Source organism: Salvelinus sp. IW2-2015, linkage group LG27 (genome assembly GCF_002910315.2).
Source record: "Salvelinus sp. IW2-2015 linkage group LG27, ASM291031v2, whole genome shotgun sequence".
In the NCBI taxonomy this organism is placed as follows: Eukaryota; Metazoa; Chordata; class Actinopteri; order Salmoniformes; family Salmonidae; genus Salvelinus; species Salvelinus sp. IW2-2015.
In genome coordinates this window covers 20,185,229-20,204,668 of record NC_036867.1, presented here as the reverse complement: position 1 = coordinate 20,204,668, position 19,440 = coordinate 20,185,229, and the positions used below count along the sequence as shown (strand labels likewise).

General features: G+C 42.0%; 1 protein-coding gene across 1 annotated transcript in view; it reads right to left on the bottom strand.

Annotated features, from left to right (window-relative positions):
* Positions 1 to 18,496, bottom strand: part of LOC111953850 (E3 ubiquitin-protein ligase RNF152-like) — a 111,399-nt gene extending 92,903 nt beyond the window's left edge. Inside the window, exon 1 of the mRNA XM_023973353.3 lies at positions 18,287 to 18,496. The gene's annotated coding sequence lies outside the window, so the exon portion shown is untranslated. The remainder of the gene's footprint in view (positions 1 to 18,286) is intronic.
* Between the last annotated feature and the right edge of the window lie 944 nt (positions 18,497 to 19,440).

Genomic DNA, 19,440 nt, shown 5'->3' with positions numbered 1-19,440 from the left:
CTCCAGACCTTAATCCCATAGAAAATCTGTGGAGGGAGCGAAAGTTCGAGTTGCCAAACGTACAGCCTCGAAACCTTAATGACTTGAAGAAGATCTGCAAAGAGGAGTGGGACAAAATCCCTCCTGAGATGTGTGCAAACCTGGTGGCCAATACACAGAAACGTCTGACCTCTGTGATTGCCAACAAGGTGATTGCTTCTGTGGACAGGTATCTTTTATACAGGTAAGAAACTGAGATTAGGAGCACTCCCTTTAAGAGTGTGCTCCTAATCTCCGTTCGTTACCTGTATGAAAGACACCTGGGAGCCAGAAATCTTTTTTGATTGAGAAGGGGTCAAATACTTATTTCCCTCATTAAAATGCAAATCAATTTATAACATTTTTGACATGCATTTTTCTGGATATTTTTGTTGTTATTCTGTCTCTCACTGTTCAAATAAACCTACCATTAAAATTATAGACTGATAATTTATTTGTCAGTGGGCAAACGTACAAAATCAGCAGGGGATCAAATACTTTTTTCCCTCACTGTAACTGAACTAAATGACTATCGCCCCAAAGCACTCACTTCTGTCATCATGAAGTGCTTCGAGAGACTAGTCAAGGATCATATCACCTCCACCTTACCGGCCACCCTAGACTGACTTCAGTTGGCATACCGCCCCAACAGCTACACAGACGATGCAATCGCCTTCACACTGCACACTGCCCTATCCCATCTGGACAAGAGGAATACCTATGTAAGAATGCTGTTGACTACAGCTCAGCATTTAACACCATAGTACCCTCCAAGCTCATCATTAAGCTGGAGGCCCTGGGTCTCAACCCCACCCTGTGCAATTGGGTCCTGGACTTTCTGACAGGGCGCCCCTAGGTGGTGAAGGTAGGAAACAACATCTCCACTTCGCTGACCCTCAACACTTGGGCCCCACAAGGGTGCGTGCTCAGCCCCTCCTGTACTCCATGTTCACCCATGACTGCGTGGCCATGCACACCTCCAACTCAATCATCGAGTTTGCAGACGACAAGAGCAGTGGGGTTGATTACCAACAACGAGACAGCCTACAGGGAGGAGGTGAGGGCACTTGGAGTGTGGTATCAGGAAAACAACCTCTCACTCAATGTCAACAAAGCAAAGGAGATGATCATGGACTTCAGGAAACAGCAGAGGGAGCTTCCCCCTATCCACATCAAAGGGACCGTAGTGGAGATGGTGGAAAGTTTTAAGTTCCTTGGCATACACAGACAAACTGAAATGGTCCACCCACAAAGACAGTGTGGTGAAGGCACAACTGTATCACACTGCCTGGTATGGCAACTGCACTGCCCTCAACTGCAAGGCTCTCCAGAGTATGGTGCGATCTGCACAGCGCATCACCGGGGGCAAACTATCTGCCCTCCAGGACACCTACCGCACCCGATGTCACAGGAAGGCCAAAAAGATAATCAAGGACAACAACCACCCGAGCCACTACCTGTTCACCCCGCTACCATCCAGAAGGCGAGGTCAGTACAGGTGCATCAAAGCTGGAACCGAGAGACTGAAAAACAGCTTCTATCTCAAGGCCATCAGAGTGTTAAACAGCAATTAGCCACTTTTATAATGTTTACATACATTACTCATATCATATGTACAGTGGGGAGAACAAGTATTTGATACACTGCCGATTTTGCAGGTTTTCCTACTTACAAAGCATGTAGAGGTTGTAATATTTATATGGCAAGCTTCAACTGTGAGAGACAGAATCAAAACAAAAATATCCAGAAAATGGCCAATGTAAAATGTTTTAATCAATGTTTGCATTTTAATGGGAGATATAATATTTAACACCCTTACTCAATCAATAAAGATTTCCGCTCTCCAGGTGTTTTTTCGTTTAAGAAGCCCTTAGCCACTCAATTCTTAATACTGGCAGTTGTAACTACGTTACTGTATAAAAGAAACTGTCCACACACTCAATCAACAGATTCCAAACTCCTCCAATGGCCAAGCAAGAGCTTGTAAGGATCTCAGGAAAAGATTGTAGCCTACACAAGGCTGGAATGGGCTACAGGATAGGCCAAGCAGCGTGGGAGAAGGAAACCGTTTCGCATTATTATAAAAATGGAGAGAATTCAAAAGAAGTCATCACCCTCACTGGGCTCCATGCAAGATTTCACCTCTGGTGGGATTGCAATGATCATGAGAAGGTGAGGATCAGCCCAGAACTACACGGAGGACCTGGTCAATGACTCTAAGGCAGCTGGACTCAGTCCAAAGAAAACCATTGTAACACACTACGCCGTAGGACTAAGAATCCTGCAGCGCACGCAAGGTCCCTGTCTAAGCCAGTCATTCCAGGCCGTCTGAAGTTTGCCAAATGACCATGCTGGATATCCAGAGAGGAAATGGGAGAAGGTTCCAGTGAGTCTGATGAGACAGAAATACAGCTTTTTGGTCAACTCCACCGACCTTGTTGGAGGAAGAAGAAAGTATGAGTACAAAGCCCAAGAACACCATCCCAACCGTGAAGCATCGAAGGTGAAAACACATTCTTGGGGATGCTTTTCTGCAAAGGGACAGGCGACTGCACCGAATTGAGGGAGGATGGAGGGCCATGTATCGCGAGATCTTTGGCCAACAACCTCCTTCCCCCAGTAAGAGATTGAAGATGGTCGTGCTGGGTCTTCCAGCATGACAACGAACGAAGCACACAGCACATGCAACTAAGGAGTGGCATCCGTAAGAAGCATCTCAAGGTCCTGGAGTGGCCTAGCCAGTCTCCAGCCTGAACCCAATAGAAAATCTTGGAGGAGCCGAAAGTCCGTATTGGCCCAGCGACAGCCCGAAACCTGAAGGATCTGGAGAAGATCTGTAAGGAGAGTGGGCAAAATCCCTGCCTGCAGTGTGCAAACCTAGTCAAGAACTGACAGAAACGTATGATTCTCTGTAATTGCAAACAAGGTTCTGTACCAAATATAGTTCTGCTTTTCTGATTGTAATCAAATACTTATGTCATGCAATAAATGAAATTAAATATACTTAAAAATCATACAATGTGATTTTCTGGATTTTTGTTTTAGATTCCGTCTCTCATAGTTGAAGTGTACCTATGATAAAAATTACAGACCTCTACATGCTTTGTAAGTAGGAAAACCTGCAAAATCGGCAGTGTATCAAATACTTGTTCTCCCCACTGTATGTACTGTAAGATATCTTATACCATCTATTGCATCGTTCCTTATGCCGGTCGGCCATCGCTCAGCCATATATTTATAAGTACATCTTCTTATTCCATCCCTTTAGATTTGTGTGTATTAGGTAGTTGTTGGGGAATTGTTAGATATTACTGCACTGTCGGAACTAGAAGCACAACCATTTCACTACACTCGCATTAACATCTGCTAAACATGTATATGTTACCAGTAAAATGTTATTTGATTCTAACAAGTCCGTTTGTCAAAATTCTAAGCTACTATAGCTTCCCCGGTTAACCTCACTAGGGTAGGGGGCACTATTTTCACAACCGGATGAAAAGCGTGCCCAAAGTAAACTGCCTGTTTCTCAGGCCCAGAAGCTAGGATATGCATATAATTGGTAGATTTGGATAGAAAACACTCTGAAGTTTCTAAAGCTGTTTGAATTATGTCTGTGATAACAGAACTGATATGGTAGGCGAAAACCTGAGAAAAATCCATCCAGAAAGTGGGATTTTTATGTTTGTAGTATTCCATTGTCTGCCTATACAGATTCCAATGACTTAGGACTCAAATTGCACTTCCTATGGCTTCCACTAGATGTCAACAGTCTTTAGAAATTGTTTCAGGTTTGTATTTTGAAAAATGAGGGAGTAAGACCACTCTTAATGAGTGGTCTGGGAAAGTCCCCAGAGCTGTTTCCTGCGCACGACCGAGAGTGCGCCTTTATTGTTTTCCTTTTATATTGACGAAGCTATTGTCCGGTTGAAATATTATAAATTATTATGACTAAAAACAACCTGAGGGTTGATTATAAACATTGTTTGACATGTTTCTACAAACTTTATTGATACTTTTCAGATTTTTTCAGCACAAGAACTGTTCATCGGGAGCTTCATAAAATGGGTTTCCATGGCCAAGCAGCCGCACACAAGACTAAGAACACCATGCGCAATGCTAAGCGTCGGCTGGAGTGGTGTAACTGGCCTGCACATCAACCCCATTAAGATTAGACAGGCTATGTGCACACTCTCCCACAAAATGAGGTGGAAACTGAGCTGCACTTTCTAACCTCCTGCCAAATGTATGACCATATTAGACACATATTTCCCTCAGATTACATAGACCCAGAAAGAATTTGAAAACAAATCCAATTTTGATAAACTCCATATCTATTGGGTGAAATACCAGTGTGCCATCACAGCAGCCATATTTGTGACCTGTTGCCACAAGACAATCAGTGAAGAACAAATACCATTGTAAATACAACCCATATTTACAATGTGTTCCACTGTTACATTGCAGCCTTATTCTAAAATGGATTAAAATAATTTCCTCTTCAATCTACACACAATAGCCCATAATGACAAAGGGAAAACACGTTTCCAGAAATTTTTTAAACAAATACCTTATTCACATAAGTATTCAGACCCTTTGCTATGAGATTCAAAATTGAGCTCAGGTGATTCCTGTTTCCATTGATCATCCTTGAGATGTTTCTACAACTTGATTGGAGTCCTTCTGTGGTAAATTCAATTGATTGATTGATTGAACATGATTCAATTGATTGGCCATGATTTGGAAAAAGGCACACACACCTGTCTATTGAATGTCCCACAGTTGACAGTGAATGTCAGAGCAAAAAAGTCAAAATGAATTGTCTGTAGAGCTCTGAGACAGACACAGATCTGTGGAAAGGTACCTAAAAAATGTCTCTAAGAACACTGTGGCCTCCATCAATCTTAAATGGAGCTGGCCGACCACGCCAAACTGAGCAATCGGGGGAGAAGGGCCTCGATCGGGGAGGTGACCAAGAACCTGATGGCCACTCTGACAGCGCTCCAGAGTTCCTCTGTGGAGATAGGAATATCTTCCAGAAGGACAACCATCTGCAACACTCCACAAATCAGGCCTGGTAGAGTGGCCAGCCGGAAGCCACTCCTCAGTAAAAGGCACATGACAGCCCGCTTGGAGTTTGCAAAAAGGCAACTAAAAACTCTTAGACCTACGGTGAAGCAAGGTGGTGGCAGCATCATGCTGTGGGGATGTTTTTCAGCGGCAGGGACCGGGAGACTTGTGAGGATCGAGGGAAAGATGAAGGGAGAAAAGTACAGAGATCCTTGATGAAAACCTGCTCCAGAGTGCCCAGGACCAAAGACTGGCGCAAAAGTTCACCTTCCAACAGGACAAGGACCCTAAGCACACAGCCAAGACAACAAAGGAGTGGCTTCGGGACAAGTTTCTGAATGTCTTTGAGTGGCCCAGCAGGAGCCCAGCCTTGAAACCGATCGAACATCTCTGGAGAGACTTTGAAATAGCTGTGGCAATAGAAACTGGCAGACTGAAAAAAAACATGGCTACCCAAAGAGGGTGTATGTAGTCTACACGAGAGGGGAGGTAGAAACAGAGATGCACTTTCTCCTTTACTGTGAGAAATATTTGTCACCAAGACATTAATTATTCACAGAAACTACTATATTTATTCCAGATTTGTATTTATTAAACCCAGAAAAAAAGCTAAAAATACTCATGGGCGAAGGAGCAACGGCTCCTCTTCCAGCCAAATATGCATTTGCCTGCCATAGGCTGAGGGACACTGAATAATAATATCTGCATAGTAAGCAGTAATATTAATTATTTGTATTATTGTTATTACTATTATTATTATGATTGTTGTGATTATTATTCCAAATAGTAGTGGTATGGATAGTAGGGGTGATGGTAAAAATAGCAGTTGAATGATGATGGTAGTAGTAGTGATGATGATGATGATGACTGTCACGCCCTGGCCTTAGTATTCTTTGTTTTCTTTATTATTTTAGTTAGGTCAGGGTGTGACATGGGAAGTTTGTGTGTTTTGTCTAGTTTAGGGTGTGTGTATTGTTTAGGGGGTGTTGAATAGTGTATGGGGTTGTGTTCAGGAGAGAGTTCTAGGAAAGTCTATGGTTGCCTGGTTTGGTTCTCAATCAGAGACAGCTGGTTCTTGTTGTCTCTGATTGGGAGCCATATTTAAGGCAGCCATAGGCTTTAGGTGATTGTGGGAGATTGTCTATGTCTAAGTGTTTAGTGTCAGCACTTATGTTTCTTAGCTTCACGATCGGTTGTTTTGTTTATTTTGTAAGTGTTTGTTTTTTCCTTCATTAAAAGAAGATGTATTTTTCACGCGCTGCGCCTTGGTCCTCTCTCTCTCCTCAAGACGATCGTGACAATGACGGTAGTTGTAGTACTGATGTAATGTTGAGGATAACAGTTAAGTTAGTTGTAGTTTCATTTTTCATGTTTAGCCTTTTATATATTTCTACTATTGACTGTTACTTGTATAATTTTTGTATTATAATTCCTCATAATTTTTTACAATGTATATTGTATACAGTGTTCCTTTGGCAATATTGACGCAATGTTTTTCATGCCAATAAAACAGCTTGAATTTGAGAGAGTGAAAGAATGAAGTCTTGATCTGTCTGCACTTCAGCCCAATCCTTCTGTAATGGGACTCTGCTTGATTAACAGTATACTGTATCTCCCTCACTCACTGGGGATTGATCTTGTGTCCTCTGTCTCACAAACACACATTTCTGCCCTCAACGCTAACAAGAACGTGATGGTGCAGGTGGAGGCATTTCAAGCTGAGGAGTGAGGTTACCAATACAACTCGTTGATACATGTACAAAATATTACTGTATGGGAGAGGGAGGGAGCATTATTTTGCACATTTCTGTCAGGTCAGTCAATGCCACAGGAATGTCTCGATCACATCCCAAGCCTAACAGCACAAGTAAGAGTCCATGAACTAGAAAAAAACTAAGATGTGTATCTGTGAATCTGAGCCCACTGGAAATGGTTAACATGGTGCCATTGCCCCCAGCAGAACTGAGTCAATATGGTAAAAATCCTGACACAAATGAGAGGGTCTTCACACTTAGAATTTGAGCAAAAATACCGTCGGGTACACATAATGCAATGTAAATGTATGAACTTGTCACGTCTTGACCGCTACCTACAGAGGTAGCACACAACACTCGTCCGACAATTGCTCCCCTCTAAGCAGGGCAGTGTAAACAGAAATATCTTGTTGAGCCAGCACTCTTACAGCAAATGTCTTTATAGCAATTTGCTTTTACTTCATATGATGCAGGGCTCCACATTAACGCTTGTCCGCTTGCCCAGGGCAAGTAAAAACAATTGCCGGACAAGCAGTTTATAGATTACGGGATTAAGTTGTTTGATTGGACATGTAAAAAAACATTATGCAAAAATCCCAATATCAGACAATTAGGCTACTCCGATCAGAATTGTATCAAAGGTCATCTACACTTGACATTACATGCGACTTCTGCTATCAGAATACGAAGAGCTCATTGAAAAGACGGGTCAAGACGCACAAAAATCGCTTTGTGGTCCGATCAGTCTGAACGCAATCAGGCTACCAAAATCACATAGTGGACAACGTCACCAGCATTCCTCCCACAAGTCTCCAGAAAACATGTGTTTTGGGCCCGAGAGGCACCCTTTCATTATAACGTTGGAGGAAATACATTCCTAGAGTGTGGGGAACGTGTTTGGCGGCCTCATAAATGCTAGCCAGCTAGCTAATATTTAGAAATAAATTATGAGACTTATTTGCAATCCCTTTAGTGTTGCTTGCTAACTTGATGGCTAGCTACAGAGGTTAGCTGGCTACTTAGCTACAGTAGTTAGCTACTGCCATCAGTTATTATGTTATTATCATATGTTGCCTATTCCACAGTTTGTAGAATGCATACTGACACTTGAATATAGATCGGGAATGGACACAACGTGGACATGGTGGACACATTTAAATGTTAATGTAGATTCATGACGTGTTCGGAATTCCATGATCAGAAATCCATTATCACAATACAAAAATATATGAACTTTCAAGTCTAGACACAGCCAAAGTGTCCTTCGGATACGATGTGTTATGCACTTACCTCCCACTCTCTGCAGAGCGCATTGGAATATAATTGTAGGCCTGCATTGACAGATCTCACAGCACATTGGAATATAATTATTGGTGGCCTGCATTGACAGGCACGAGCGGTCTTTCAATCATGCAGTCGCAAGATGCGTTTTTGAGATCAAAGTGAACCTAGCTGCCAGTGCACATTTGTTGATATTCATTGCTAGTTCATGAGTTATTTGCCCAGTTGTAGTATAGCTCACCTGCATGTGTACAGGTGGGCCATTGCCAGAGGTGAGAGCGAGCAGGTACAATAATGATAAAGCCTAAAACAGACTAACTAGATAGCCAATTCAATACATAGTGTAGTTTGGATGGTTAACTCGTTAGTTAACTATTTAGCTATTAGCATGTATTAATGTCCTTGTCATGTCTGATGTCCTAAAATAACTTTCCACCAGCACTCGTGTAGACTATAACCACAAATGGCCGACAAACAGTTGATACAGGTGTGCAGTTGATGAAACCAATGCTACATACTCCAGTTGTAAAATAGTCTCAAGTGCTCAAAATTGGCTAGGATTCTCCTCTATTCAATAGTGGCTATGTAATTCTGACAAAGTAAAAAAATATATATATTAGAATAGCATAATTGACAAGTAGCCTAATGCCTATACTGTTAATATATCCCTGGCCTGAACACTGAATATTCAAGACTTAAAAATAGATAAACATCTTAGTTAGCTACCTAGCCCACTTTAGCCACTTGATCCCTGGTTCATTGAGTGAGGGAATTATTTTATAAAAGACTTAAAAAGTATTTGGTGGGAATTGTAATGTTGCAGGGTGGCCAACCATTATTCAGGAGAGTCCAGGAGAGATACTGGGTGTGCAGGCTTCTTCCCCAGCCCTGCTCAAACGCCCCACAAATCAGCTGCTCAACAGGACCTTGATACGATGACTCTGGTGTGTTGGAGCAAGGTTGAGTCAAGAGCCAGCACACACAATAGCTCTCCAGATGGATGGTTGGCAGACCACATGTGTTTTATACAGTATCCTTCAGTGCAGTATTTTACTTTGTGGGGGATTATCAAAATCACATACACGTGTTTAGTATATGTTATTGCGGGTGTTGTGAAATACTTGTGTTTCCATCTCCAACAGTGCAGCAATATCTAACAAGTAATATCTAACAATTTCACAACAATACACACAAATGTAAGTAAAGGAATGAAATTAAGAATACATAAATATTTGGAGGCGCAATGTCAGCGTGGCATAGACTAAGATGTAGTACAATAGAATACAGTATATACATATGAGATGGGTAATCCAAAATATGTAAACATTATTAAAGTGACTAGTGTCGCATTATTAAAGTGGCCAGTGATTTCAAGTCTATGTATATAGGGCAGCAGCCTCTAATGTGCTAGTGAATGCAATTTAACAGTCTGATGGACTTGAGATGGAAGCTGTTTTTCAGTCTCTCGGTGCCAGCTTTGATTCACCTGTACCGACCTCGTCTTCTGGATGATAGCAGGGTGAAAGGGCAGTGGCTCGGGTGGTTGTTGTCCCTGATCCTTTTGGCCTACCTGTGACATCGGGCACTGTAGGTGTCCTGGAGGGCAGGTACAGTGGGGAGAACAAGTATTTGATACACTGCCGATTTTGCAGGTTTTCCTACTTACAAAGCATGTCGAGGTCTGTAATTTTTACCATAGGTACACTTCAACTGTGAGAGACGGAATCTAAAACAAAAATCCAGAAAATCACATTGTATGGATTTTTAAGTAATTAATTTGCATTTTATTGCATGACATAAGTATTTGATACATCAGAAAAGCAGAACTTAATATTGGTACAGAAACCTTTGTTTGCAATTACAGAGATCATACGTTTCCTGTAGTTCTTGACCAGGTTTGCACACACTGCAGCAGGGATTTTGGCCCACTCCTCCATACAGACTTTCTCCAGGTCCTTCAGGTTTCGGGCTGTCGCTGGGCAATACGGACTTTCAGCTCCCTCCAAAGATTTCTATTGGGTTCAGGTCTGGAGACTGGCTAGGCCACTCCAGGACCTTGAGATGCTTCTTACGGAGCCACTCCTTAGTTGCCCTGGCTGTGTGTTTCGGGTCGTTGTCATGCTGGAAGACCCAGCCACAACCCATCTTCAATGCTCTTACTGAGGGAAGGAGGTTGTTGGCCAAGATCTCGCGATACATGGCCCCATCCATCCTCCCTCAATACGGTGCAGTCGTCCTGTCCCCTTTGCAGAAAAGCATCCCCAAAGAATGATGTTTCCACCGCCATGCTTCACGGTTGGGATGGTGTTCTTGGGTTGTACTCATCCTTCTTCTTCCTCCAAACACGGCGAGTGGAGTTTAGACCAAAAAGCTCTATTTTTGTCTCATCAGACCACGTGACCTTCTCCCATTCCTCCTCTGGATCATCCAGATGGTCATTGGCAAACTTCAGACGGGCCTGGACATGCACTGGCTTGATCAGGGGGACATTGCGTGCGCTGCAGGATTTTAATCCATGACGGCGTAGTGTGTTACTAATGGTTTTCTTTGAGACTGTGCTCCCAGCTCTCTTCAGGTCATTGACCAGGTCCTGCCGTGTAGTTCTGGGCTGATCCCTCACCTTCCTCATGATCATTGATGTCCCACGAGGTGAGATCTTGCATGGAGCCCCAGACCGAGGGTGATTGACCGTCATCTTGAACTTCTTCCATTTTCGAATAATTGCGCCAACAGTTGTTGCTTTCTCACCAAGCTGATTGCTATTGTCCTGTAGCCCATCCCAGCCTTGTGCAGGTCTACAATTTTATCCCTGATGTCCTTACACAGCTCTCTGGTCTTGGCCATTGTGGAGAGGTTGGAGTCTGTTTGATTGAGTGTGTGGACAGGTGTCTTTTTATACAGGTAACGAGTTCAAACAGGTACAGTTAATACAGGTAATGAGTGGAGAACAGGAGGGCTTCTTAAAGAAAAATGACAGGTCTGTGAGAGCCGGAATTCTTACTGGTTGGTAGGTGATCAAATACTTATGTCATGCAATAAAATGCAAATTAATTACTTAAAAATCATACAATGTGATTTTCTGAATTTTTGTTTTAGATTCCGTCTCTCACAGTTGAAGTGTACCTATGATAAAAATTACAGACCTCTACATGCTTTATAAGTAGGAAAACCTGCAAAATCGGCAGTGTATCAAATACTTGTTCTCCCCACTTTAGTTTGCACCCAATGATGCGTTGGGCAGACAGCACCACCCTCTGGAGAGCCCTGCGGTTGCGGGCGTGTAGTTGCTGTACTGGGAGGTGATACAGCCCGACAGGATGCTCTCAATTGTGCATTTGTAGAAGTTTGAGGGTTTTAGGTGCCAAGCCAAATTTCTTCAGCCTCCTGAGGTTGAAGAGGTGATGTTGCACCTTCTTCATCACACTGTCTGTGTGGGTGGACCATTTCAGTTTGTCAGTGATGTGTACGCCGAAGTACTTGAAGCTTTCCACCATCTCCACTGCGGTCCAGTCGATGTGGATGAGGGGGTGCTCCCTCTACTGTTTCCTTAAGTTCACAATCAGCTCCTTTGTTTTGTTGACGTTGAGTGAGAGGTAATTTTCCTGGCACCACACACCCAGGGCCCTCACCTCCTCCCTGTAGGCTGTCTTGTCATTGTTGGTAATCAGGCCTACTACTGTTGTCGTCTGCAAACTTGATGATTGAGTTAGAGGCGTGCATGGCCACGCTGTCATGGGTGAACAGAGAGTACAGGAGGGGGCTGAGCACACACCCTTGTGGGGCACCACTGTTGAGGATCAGCAAAGTGGAGGTGTTGTTTCCTACCTTCACCACCTGGGGGCGGCCTGTCAGGACGTTCAGGACCCAGTTGCACAGGGCGGGGTTCAGACCCAGGGCCTCAAGCTTAATGATGAACTACTATGGTGCTACTATGGAGTACTATGGTGTTGAATATGCGGCTTGGGCTAGGATGCGGCTAGGATGCGGCTAGGGATGCCGTCTGGGCCGGCAGCAGTGAGAGTGTTAACACGCTTAAATGTCTTACTCGAGTCGGCCACGGAGAAAGAGAGCTCACAGTCCTTGGTAGCGGGCCGCGTCGGGGGCACTGTGTTATCCTCAAAGCGGGCGAAGAAGGTGTTTAGCTTGTCCGGAAGAAAGATGTTGGTGTCTGCGACGTGGCTGGTTTTCCCTAAGTGCATTGCTCAAAGCCACAATGGCAGGAGATATAATACAGGGATCAGAGACCAGCAGCCTTCCATTGTCAATACCAGTGATAATAATTAAATGTATTTTGTGAAGTGGTTCCCTTCATCCAAAAGACAATTTTCAGTCACCTTTTTGGCCCACGGTGTACAGACCATTCATTTTAGGGGGACAATTGACTTGAGCTTTCAGACCAAAAAAATAAATAACCAGTCTTACTTGTCCAAAGGACAAAGTTAATGTCCAGCCCTGTAATGATTTCCATGATATTGATAAAATTAAGCCTGGTTTGTTCTAAGGTAACTTTAATACTGTAGCCAGTGTAAGCCTAAGAGCTCCCCTTTCCAGCTATGGTTCAGCTGAACATTAGCATTAAGCTACAGCCACAACGTTTGTGAGGATGCAGAAATTATTTTCTTTAGCTAACTAAAGTTACCTAGTTGTGTAGCCTATATTATAATATGAATGACACTGTATGCAAACAGTGTCATCCATATGGGGGGGGGGGGGGGGGGGGGGGGGGTAACCGTTACTTGATCATTAAGCATAGAGTTAGTTAGCTAGCTAGCAGGATTTAGCTGTGTATTGTTAGCTAATTGAATGTGTACGGATGAGAAAATATACCTTTTAAATTGTCTGCACATGCTTGTGAATTGTTGCATTATTAACCATTGTAACATGTTTTAGAAGAAAAGTTGATAGGATTGTTAAATATTTTTTTCTTACTGGTTATAGGCTACTGTGATATTTACAATCAATTTGAGCTGTGGGCCAAGAATGTGATGTTGCCAGCCACAACGAAAGGTAAGGCAAGGAGGTAACATGAATTGAAAAGTAGAAATCTGTTTCGCCACTCCGCTCCTCAGAGACTGTCCTTCATCTCAGAATAGGGCCTTAGCCTGGATTTAGCACAGACCTCTCCCAACAGATGGGACACAATTAGCCATCTGACTCCAGCCAGACGCGTGGAGCGTAGCGCCAGGATGCAAATGTAGGGAAGAGAGGAGAAAAGGAGGAGGAGGAGAGGTACTGAGAAAGCCATCTTGGGAAAGGAGAAATTAATGAAGGGGACAGTGGAGGTGGTGGAGCAGTTATGGAAAATGGGACAGAGAGAGAGAGGTAGAGATGGAGGGGGGAGACCTAGAGACACAGGGAGAAATGAAGAGAGGGAGAGGGGTGGTGAGAAAGAGAGAGTTGGGTGGAAAGTCTGTATTAAGAACAGGAGGAGGAGAGAAAGGGAGGAAAGATCCCAGGAGATGTTAGACAAACACCTGAAGGGTGTGAATATAGAAGGATGGATGAAAGAGATGATAATAACCCTAGCATTGAATATTTCTCTATTTATTCATAAGATTATCCAACTGTAAAATCAACAGAGGCATATTCATTCTGAAACCTGAATCTAATTGGTTATCTTTGTCATATGTCCTCCCACCAACCCATTGATTAAATAAGACTGGGTGTCAATCACTGCTCAATGATTATATATTTTTTTAACATCACACCTCAGCTACTGTGCATGCAAAAACATCGACCAAAGTGCCATGCCCACCTTTGTGACCCTAAAAAAATACAGACCACCAGCATTCTTACCTATCCAGCCTTTTAATTTGTATTGGAAAATACTTGTCAACACAGTTAAGAAACCTAACTATCCAATGGATAGTATCCATATATTTATCTAAAGAAAGTAGGGGTTTGGGAACAAAGGGCAAAGTGGACACCTCCAACTCTTGTTTTGGTAAACTGCTGAGGGATGGGGCTAAAGAAATGTTGAAACTGAAAATCTCCCCCCAAATGTTGCATCTCTCTGCTGTGCGTGGTTCTCTAAAACATCTGGTTTTGAAAACAATATCTTGTTTTGCTATCCTTGTCATTTCTGAGTATGCTTACAAGTCAATGCCATCAATGGTTCTTATTTACAGATTGTATTAGTATCCTTTACTGTTAAAACAGGCTTTCAAATATTCAGTATTATCTTATCAAAGCTTTTTGCCCCCGACCCCATTCATATACGCCAACTACCTTAAGGGCCCGAGGGGACTTTTGTTAAGAGCCCCGACGCTCATTCTGCAAGTGAACACGCTTTGCTTGCCATACAGTATTGGAAGCATAAGGTCCTTATGTTTCATATCAGCAAGAAATCATATTCAAAAAAATTACTACACACCTTTATATGGTTAGGGTTAGTGTTCCCATACGGCCATATCTCCATGTTACAGCGCCTGTTTACGCAAGACAGAGGCGACCACCTGTGCTAATTAGTTATCTAGCATGCTCCGAACACCTGTGTGTCACGGAAGAAGTCGCCAGAAATGTGTGGTAACTGAAAAATACTGTTGCCTGCAACTGTGATAAAGCCGGTTAAAAGTGTAAGTAAGTCTATTTTGCATTTGTGAAATTATCAAATCAAATGTTATTTGTCACATGCTTAATAAACAATAGGTGTAGACTAACAGTGAAATGCAGAGAATTAAAAAAATATATAACATTTAAAAAGGAATAAATAAACAAAAAGTAAAAAATAACTTGGCTATATACACACACACACGAGGTACCAGTACCGAGTCGATGTGCAGGGGTACTAGGTAATTGAGGTAAATATGTACATATACAGCTGAAGTCGGAAGTTTACATACACTTAGGTTGGAGTAATTAAAGCTCGTTTTTCAACCACTCCGCAAATTTCTTGTTAATTAACAAACTATAGTTTTGGCAAATCGGTTAAGACATCTACTTTGTGCTTTGTGCAGGAAACAGGTACAAAAGTATCTATATCCACAGTCAAACGAGTCCTATATCGACATAACCTGAAATGCTCCTCAGCAAGGAAGAAGCCACTGCTCCAAAACCGCAATAAAAAAGCCAGACTACAGTTTGCAACTGCACATGGGGACAAAGATCGTAACTTTTTGGAGAAATGTCCTCTGGTCTGATGAAACAAAAATAGAACTGTTTGGCCATAATGACCATCATTATGTTTGGAGGAAAAAGGGGGAGGCTTGCAAGCCAAAGAACACCATCCCAACCGTGAAGCACGGGGGTGGCAGCATCATGTTGTGAGGGTGCTTTGCTGCAGGAGGGACTGATGCACTTCACAAAATAGATGGCATCATGAGGTCGGGACATTTTGTGGATATATTGAAGCAACATCTGAAGACATCAGTCAGGAAGTTAAAGCTTGGTCGCAAATGGGTCTTCCAAATGGACAATGACCCCAAGCATACTTCCAAATTTGTGGCAAAATGGCTTAAGGACAACAAAGTCAAGGTATTGGAGTGGCCATCACAAAGCCCTGACCTCAATCCTATAGACATTTTGTGGGCAGAACTGAAAAAGTGTGTGCGAGCAAAGGAGGCCAACAAATCTGACTCAGTTACACCAGCTCTGTCAGGAGGAATGGGCCAAAACGTTTGACCCAAGTTAAACAATTTAAAAGGCAATGCTACCAAATACTAATTGAGTATGTAAACTTCTGACCCGCTGGGAATGTGATTAAAGAAATAAAAGCTGAAATAAATCATTCTCTCTACTATTATCCTGACATTTCACATTCTTAAAATAAAAAGTGGTAATCCTAACTGGCCTAAAACAGGGAATTTTTACTAGGATTAAATATCAGGAAATTGTGAAAAACTGAGTTTAAATGTATTTGGCTAAGGTGTATGTAAACTTCCGAATTCAACGGTAGGGGAAAAGTTACTATGCAACAGGATGGACAAACAGTAACAGCAGCGTATGTGATGAGTTAGTGCAAAAAGGCGGTCAATGCAGATAGTCCAGGTAGCTATTTTGATATGTGATATGAAAGTAAAGGGGCTTATGTTTCAATTCTTTCACAATTGAGAATCGATTCCCGTTTAGGTGGAGTATTTGGCTGTTTTGGTTGCCAGAGCCAGTCTATCTTTGAAAATAACATAAGCTACTTGGACCTTAATGAGTTTTGGTAAACTCGCCAACATTTCTGAAGAGACATTATTGGGCTATTTGCCCCCCCAAACACTAGATAGAATTATGAAACATTTACATGTTGAAAGGGTCAATATCATACATCCACCATCAATGCCTTAATTGCCGTCTACAGAATACTCTCTTTATCTAGCCTGATTAATCAGGCTGTAATACACAATTAAGGCTTTAAGTTCCTCTGTGTCCAAATCACTAAGGACTTAAATTGGTCCGTACACAAATGCACAGTCGTGAAGTTGCAACAGCACCTCTTCCCCCTCAGGAGTTGGATAGATTTGGCATGGGCCTTCAAATCCTCAAAAACTTATACAGCTGCACCATTGAGAGCATCTTAACTGGATGCGTCATTGCCTGGTATGGCAACAGCACTGCCCTCGATCACATGGTACTACAGAGGGTGGTGCAGACAGCCCAGTATATCACTGGGACTGAGCTCCCTGCCATCCAGTACCTGTATATCAGGTGGTGTGAAAGGATGGCCTGGAAAATTGTTAATGACTCCAGCCACCCAAGCCATAGCCTGTTTTTTCTGCTTACACTCAGCAAGCAGTACCGATGCATCAAGTCTGACACCAACAGGCTCCGTAACAGCTTCTATCTCCAAGCCATAAGTCTGCTAAATAGCAACCAAATGGCTACATGCACCGAGTTGTTCTTTGTATTTGTTTTTTTACACTGTCTCTATACACTCAAGCACACTGACACTGACACTCCAACATAAACACACACATTTATACTGACTCTGCACACATACTCACATATACGCTGCTGTTACTCTATCATAAATCCTGATGCCTAGTGATCTTACCCCTATACATATTTACCTTTCACTCCAGTATCCCTGCACATTGTAAATGTGGTATTGGAACTGACCCTGTAATGTATATAGCTTCTTACCTTCTCATGTTCTTATTTATTATTTTGATATCTTGTGTGTTTTTGTTCTACCTTATGTTATATTTAGTACTACATTGATATGAAATACTGCATTGTTGGGTTTAGAACTTGCAAGGAAGGCATTTCACCGTACATGTGCACATGACATTAAAACTTGAATAAATTGGTATGTACAGCAATATTCGGATTTCACTGTCATGGCATGCTTGGTTCAATAGCTATTGAAAACAAAATATCTAATATATAACAAATTTGACCTAGTTGCCAAAACGAACTACATACCTAACAATATATTTTCCTGTGGATATTTTGTCTCAAATTTCAAGCAGCTGAAGGACAAACCGCACAGACACCCGGTAGAATAAGTTTACATTTAATTGTATTCAACATTCTGGCTTGTAAGGAACATTTACACGAATTTACAGGCATTCGTTTCAGGCTGTAGATATATACCAATTAATTGTGTATTACAGCCTGATTAAATCAGACAAGGCCCTACTCTATATCCTAGGCCTACAAGCAATAGGCAAATCATGCGATAGACTGGAGACAATGCAAAACCTTCCTATTATGTCATGGTCTGTCTATCTTTCTCTTTCTCTCTCTCTCTCTCTCCGTATGAGGGAGCAGAGTGGGCTCTGAAGTCAAATAGAAGCAACTACAAAAAGACTAACAGTTTTTACATAACACTATTAACAGGGTAGAATTTTTGACATTCCAATTAGCTTTCTAAAAAAACGTTATATATTTGAATGTTGACCTCCCCATCAATGCATTGCATGATACACTTATTTGTCAACCAAAGTGAAGCTTGATGTGTAGGCTAAATTATTTTAAAATATAAAAGGTTTCTGTCCATAGGGCAATCAATGTGTTATTGCAGCAATCGGTGTCATAACACATGGTTAACGTTTCCTGTAACATTATTATCAGAGAAAGGATAAATCACCAAGCTAACGAGGGCAGCAAGCTGCAGACAGTGTATGATATTGAACATGTGTAGCCTTATCCGATAAATAAGTTTATATTGTTTAGACTACTCAAACAATAAAGCCTACCATACAATATGCACGTCAACAATATCATCTCAATCTCACCTTATATATCCGCTGTGTGTCATCTATACTGAAAGTACAGCAGCAATCCACATTCGGCTTCAGTGTCTCTTTGATATGTTGTGTCTGTACCTGGGCTGTCCCCGTCGCACGAGTATAGACTACACTGGATTGACAGCGATTAAAAAAATGCTGGTTTCGCCTTGATGTAGTTTGAGTGGGCTACTTCACGGAGTGGTTGTTTACAGTGTGCCTGCTCCTACCAACCAAACGAAGACCCTCCCACCGCGCTCTCTCACCCTTGATATATCAGCCTCCGCACAGATGGATACGCCCTCTAATATTAATTCTCCTCCATTATGAAGACCGTTGTGTTTAATTGCTTGGTATTGTGAAACAATTCCATTTGAGTTTAGCACTTCCGATGTGTAGAGAGAGCCACCTTGTGTGACACAATGTAGGTGATCCGTTGCGTAGTCAAGTAGGGGAAAGTTGGCTTTTTATTAATGGTCTTCACACTTGTCAGTTTCCTGTTTACACTGAATTTCTTTATTCACTGAATTTCTACGACCTGTCCATTATATCAGTGATCCTTACAAAAAAACATATGAATTTCGGTGATCACATGTGACATGTAAGCACATGAGTACATGGTCTCACATTAAATGAATGTGAAATAAATGTGACAACATGGGGATGCAAAATGTCAACATGTGAGAACATGAAACTACACGTGACATGTGAAAACACCATCTCATGTGAAATAAATGTGACAACATGAGGAATGTGATACTGCACCATAACACTATACATGTGACAACATTTGAGCACATGTGAAAGCTGAGATGTCAAATGTAATTTAGAATACTTTACTTTAAAAAGGTATGACAGACATTAATTAAAATGTAAAGTCATGGTCCCCTCCAGGTTTTGTCTAGGACGTCCCAAGGACGTTTTTAGGACATTCTCAGAACACTGTATCATGGTAAATCTACAAGTAGTTTCTGTATTTTTACAGCTAAATGAAGGTGTTAATGTTAGTATGCTGATTACTTGGGAGTCAACCTCACTATTAGTTGCTACTTACCTGAAGTTCATGCTGCGCCTCCAGGTCTATGGACATAATGGAGATTGTCTAGACATTTATTACCAAGAATACATTTCTGCGCTTTGCCTAAAGTTGCAGTAAAACATAA